Below are 6,281 nucleotides of genomic sequence, written 5' to 3' on the forward strand. Positions count from 1 at the left end.
TTATTTTATATTATTATTATTATTATTATCTAATCTTTCCACATGACCTACAAACAGGTTATCAGTTCACCTTTAATCTATCGAGAATCAAAGATAGATACATACGCCTAAGTCATTTTTCAGCCTACCAACCAAGACGAATGTGGACACGCATTTTGCCCACTACGTACCATCCACTCACCCGATGTTGTGATAGATTTATTGGACAGATAGACAGGTGAAAGAGAAGGCTAGATAGATTAACTTGGAAACTGTAAAAAGAAAAAAAAAATTGTATATGTCTGTCTACTGTATCTACCTCTTCGCTACCATCCACTCACCTGATGTAGTGATAGATTTATCTGATAGACGCAAAGATAGATCAACTTTCAATCTGATAAGTAAGAATGATTTGAGTTTTCTTTGTCCATCCATGTCTATCTGTCTGTCTATCTGTCTGTCTGTCTATCTGCCTATCTCTCTGATGTAATGATAGATTTATTGGGTAGACAGATATGCAAAAATATATTAAAAGACTTCAATATTTTTTCTCTATGTCTGTCTGTCTATTTAGTACATACCATCCACACACCCGATGTAGCAATATATGAATCGGAGGGATCAGTAGATGCAAAAATAGATTAAAATATGATAAATAGCAATTCTGTATCTATCTATTTATCTAGTACGTACTATCCACTCACTTAATGTAGTGATAGACTTACTGGATAGATAAATATATAGACAGATAAATACACAAATACACTTTTTCAATCAATTGTCGATAAAAATGGATCTCTGGCTGTCTGCCTGTCTGTCCATCCATCTTTAGTACGTACCATCCACTCATCTGATGTAGTGATATTTTTGGGATAGATAGGTAGGCAGATGCAAAAATAGATAGATTACTTTTGAATTTGTTGAGTTACTGATGTTGATTTTTTCACTCTACGTCTGTCTATCTAGTACATACCATCCACTCACCTGATTAAGTTATAGATTTATTGGATAGATAGGTAAATAGATGTAGTATGTAGATAGACAGGTAAATAGATAGACGGGTGCACTTGATGGATATATAGATATCCACCAATACCAGCACATACCATCCACTCACCTGGTGTAGTGATAGATTTATTAGTTAGATAGAGAGATAGATAGATGCAAAAATGGATTAAAGTTATCAATATTTTTCTCTATCTACTACGTGCTATCCACTCACCGGATGTAGTGATAGAATTATTATATAGATAAATAGATAGATGCAAAATAAATAAAAGGCCTCAACATTTTTTTCTGTATCAGTCTATAAGCATGTCTATCTAGTACATACCATCCACTCACATGCTGTAGTGATAGATTTACTGGGTAGATAGATAGATGCAGAAGTATATAAAAGATATCAGTATTTTTCTTTATCTGTTTGTCCAACTAGTATATACCATCCACTCACCTGATGTAACTATAGCTTTATTGGATAGATAGATAGATGCAAAACCAGATTAAAAGACATCATTAGTTTCTCTGTCTCTGTCTGTCTGTCTGTCTGTCTCTCTCTCTCTCTCTCTCTCTCTCTCTCTCTCTCTCTCTCTCTCTCTCTCTCTCTCTCTGGTACATACCATCCACTCACCTGATGTAGTGGTAGATATATTGGATAGATGGACAGACACATACATACATAAATAGGTCAACTCGATAACGTGAATGTTTTGACACTGATTCTCTCTCTCTGGTACATACCATCCACTCACCTGATGTAGTGGTAGATATATTGGATAGATGGACAGACACATACATACATAAATAGGTCAACTCGATAACGTGAATGTTTTGACACTGATTCTCTCTCTCCGTCTATCCGTGTATATATCTATCTATCTGTCTAGTACGTACCATCCACTCAATTTATGTAGTGATATCCGTATTTCATTGATAGAAAGACAGATAAAGATAGATAGATAGATAGATACAGACAGATAGATACAGACAGATAGATAGTTAGATAGATAGATAGACAGGCAGATAGATAGATAGATAGATAGATAGACAGGTAGGTAGGTAGACAGATAGACAGATAGACCAGGCTAGAAATAATAATAATAATATTTATGTGGTAGGTGGGGGCGCTCACCATCCACTGTCTTGATGTAGTGCTGCTCTCGGGTGTCTGCCCTTTCCTCTCCTCCATCCTTCTTTCCCTCCATCCTCTTCTGTCTTTCCTTCATTCTTTCCTCTTCCTTCTGCCTGTGGGTAACTTTACACTCCCTCTTCTGTCTTTCTTTTCTTCATTCTTTCCTCTTCCTTCTGCCTGTGGGTGACTCTACACTGAGTGACAAGCCAAATGGTTTCCTGTACACCAGGAAACCATTTACTACGCTGGGTGGTAACCATATAACCAAATTGTGGCGCCTGGTGGTTTAGTGGGTAATTACGGCGCTCCAATCGGATTGAGCCGGTGAAGGTTTATATCCAAGGTATGGTTGGGGATTATTGCTCATGTAATGCCACTCAGGGATGAGTGAGGCTGGTCACTCTCATCTTAAATGTCAGGACCAACTTGCCTAGCCCCGGGCTGCTACGCTCCTCATGGGGCAACGTAGGATTGGATGATGATGATGATAACTAGAGGGCCCCTGCCCAAAGGGGAAATCACACCAGCCGCCAGCCGATACATATCTAGCGCGGCTCGGAATATGACCTTGACCTTGACCTACTTTCACCAATTTCGAATTTGTAGATTTTTTTTTTTCCCCCTACTACACACTTGTAAATTTTGTGATGATATCTTGAGCGGTTGCGAAGTTATCGTGCTAACAGACACACTGACACAGACAGACAGACAAATTTAAAACAATACCAGCTTCGCTATAGCAGCTGGTAATATTATTAGTAATCATCATCATCGTCATCTAACGCTGTTTTGTCCCACGAGAAGCGTAGGATCCCAGGGCTGGGCAAGTTGGTCCTGACATTTAAGATGAGAGTGACCAGCCTCACTTATCCCTGAGTGGCATTACGTGAGCAATAAACCCCAACCATCCCTTGGATATAAACCTTCACCGGCTCAATCCGATTGGATCGCCGTAATTACCCACTAAACCACCAGGCGCCAAAATTTGGTTATATGGTTACCACCCAGCGTAGTAAATGGTTTCCTGGTGTGCAGAAAACCATTTGGCTTGTCACTCAGTGTAGAGTCACCCACAGGCAGAAGGAAGGAAAGAAGGAAAAAAAGACGAAAGAGGAAAGAAGGAAAGAAAGAGAGCAAATGGCACTCATATGAGACCATCAATACATCAAGTGAGTGGATGGTGAGTGCCCCCAACTACAACTACAATAATAATAATAATAATAATAATAATATTTTTTCGCTGTTGATAGATGTGTGGGTAAATAAACAGACTAATACATCCATACACAGACAGATAGATTATACACAGTTCACCTCAAATACATGTCGATTATTATTATTATTATTATTATTAGTAGTAGTAGTAGTAGTAGTAGTAGTAGTAGTTGTTGTTGTTGTTGTTGTTGTTGTTGTTGTTGTTGTTTTTGTAGTAGTAGTTGTACGGTAGTATTTTTATAATGATGATGATGATTAACATTATTATTAGTGGTATTATTATTATTATTATTATTATTATTATTATTATTATTATTATTATTATTATTAAGGAATCCATATTCTATGGAGTTCTTATTGATACTGTAGACTTTTCTTTTTCTTTGGGGGGGGGTAAGATCTAGAAGGCTGTATTTTCTGTATTGTATGTCATGTAGTTTTTCCTTCCTACTTTCCTCATTTTCCTCACCTTTGGTCTTTTGCTCTTTGTCATAATTCTCTCATCTTTCTCCCTCAGCATTTGTTTACTGCCATTCCCTTTCCTCTCCTTCCCTAGGCTCAGCTTCCTCTCCTTCTCTCTTTCTCATTCCTCTCCTTCTCTCTGTCTCATTCCTCTCCTTCTCTCTTTCTCATTCCTCTCCTTCTCTCTATCTCATTCCTCTCCTTCTCTCTTTCTCATTCCTCTCTTTCTCATTCCTCTCCTTCTCTCTCTCTCATTCCTCTCCTTCTCTCTTTCTCATTTCTCTCTTTCTTATTCCTCTCCTTCTCTCATTCTCATTCCTCTCCTCTTATTCTCATTCCTCTCGTTCTTTTTTTCTCATTCCTTTCCTTCTCTTTCTCATTCCTCGCCTTCTCTCTTTCTCATTCCTCTCCTTCTCTCTTTCTCACTCCTCTCTTTCTCTTTCTTATTCCTCTCTTTCTTTCTCATTCCTCTCTTTCTCTATGTTCTTCTTCGTTTCGTTTTCTCTTCTTTTCTTTCCTATTTTATTTATTTTTTATACTTAGTCGATAACTATTATTTTGTCACCTCCTTTCCCTTTCCTCTCTCTCTCTCTCTCTCTCTCTCTCTCTCTCTCTCTCTCGCTCTTTCATTTCCCACTTTCTTTATCTGTTTATATTAACGTACTTGGTAACTGCATCTTATTTTCTGAATTTCTATGGCCGCATTATTTATTTATTTATTTATGTATATATTTTAGTCATGGATGTCACCCCCAGTTAACTCTACACTGAGTGACAAGCCAAATGGTTTCTTGTGCCCCATGAAGTCATTTGAGACCGGTGAGTGGTAACTGTATAACAAAGTGATGCCTGGTATTCTAAAGGAGGAGGAGGAGGTAGGTGAGAAGGATAAAAGAAGAGAAGGGGAAGAGAAGTAAAAGAGGAAGGGAGGAGGAGGGGGAGAGAAGAGGAGAAAAAGGAGGAGGAAGAAGTGAAGGAAGGAGGAGGTGGAGAAGGAAAAAAACGCAAGAAGGATGAGAAGGCAATGGAGGAAGTAGACAGAAAAGAGAGAAGAAGGGGAAGAAAGAGAGGAAGAGTAGTAAAAGAGAATAAGGAAGAGGAGAGAAGGGGTAAGGAGAGAACAAGAGAGGGGGAGGAAAAAGAGGAGGAAGATGGTAAAGAGGAAGAGAAATAACTTGGAAAGAAAGGAGAGTAAAAGATGACGATGAGGAAGAGTCGAGAAGTAAAACAGGAGGAGGAGGAGGAGGAAGAGAGAGGAGGTAGAAGACAGAAGGAAAAGGGGAAAAAGAAAAGAAGGGAATAAAAGAGGAAGAGGAGGAAGAGTATAGAAGACAATTAAAAGATAACAAGGATGAGGAGTGAAAAAGAATAGGTGAAAGGAGAGGAGGAGGAGGGAACGTAGAGAGGAGGGAGAGGAGAAGGAGGGAGAATAGAGAGGAGGGAGAGGAGGAGAAGAAAGGAGAGTAGAGAGAAGGAGAAAGATTAAAAAGAAAAGTAGGAGGAGGAAGAGGAGAAGGAGGGAGGAAAGAAGGGCAGGAGAAAATGACTGGATCTCTCACACTCTATTTTTATGTTGTTTTAGATGGACTATGTCTTCCTTGTTTTCCTCTTCTTGTTTTTACTTTCCTTCCTTCCTTCATTTTTTCTTTCCTTCCTCCCTTCATTCATTTTTTCCTTCCTTCCTTTCATTTTTTCTTTCCTTCCTTCCTTAATTTTTTCCTTCCTTCATGTATTTATTCTTTCTTTCCTTCCTTCTTCATTCCTTCCTTCAGTCTAGTTTGGGGCAGTTTGTCTTCCTTTCATCACTGCATGTCTCCTTCGTCCCTTTCCTCTCCTTTCTATATATCTCTTTGTCTTTTTCTGGGTTTCTCTACAACCTTTACCCTTCCCTTTTTCCGCTCTCAGTATTTTCCCTTTCTTATATTTTTTCCCTACCTTCTTTTCCTTGTTTTCTCTTCGTCCCTTTTTCCTCTGTCTTTCCCTTGAGTGACTTACTTTTTTAGTTTATTCCTTCCATCTCCAGACGATTATTATTCATCTTGAGGGAAGCTTTGGTAAGCAAGGAGTCAGCTGGAGTTACGTCTGACGCCTTTAGTTGTTAAAATAGCTCCTAAACTGAATACAATCGTCTGCCAGTAGAAAGAATACACTAGTACAACACGTAACCGGATAGTAGTAGCAGTAGTACAACCACTGGAGGATGCAATCAGGGATTCATTCCTGTCATCTCTAACCAATGGCCACATCCCCACACCAGAAAAGAGGGACTTTCTAGCACTACCACCCAGGATGGGAGGCCTTGGCATTATAAATCCAGTGGCCGTGGCAAGCTACGAACACAGAAATTCACTCAGGCTCACCGAATCCTTGTCCCAGAAGATCTGTTCCCAGGTTGAGACAAGTGAAGTCGACCACCAAAGGCAGAAAGACATAAAGACACAGATAAGCAAGGAGCGTGAAGCAAGACAAAAAGACCAGCTGCAGCACATAATCG

This window comes from Coenobita brevimanus, chromosome 92 (genome assembly GCF_032717465.1).
Source record: "Coenobita brevimanus isolate Jiangsu-jjx chromosome 92, ASM3271746v2, whole genome shotgun sequence".
Lineage (NCBI taxonomy): Eukaryota > Metazoa > Arthropoda > Malacostraca > Decapoda > Coenobitidae > Coenobita > Coenobita brevimanus.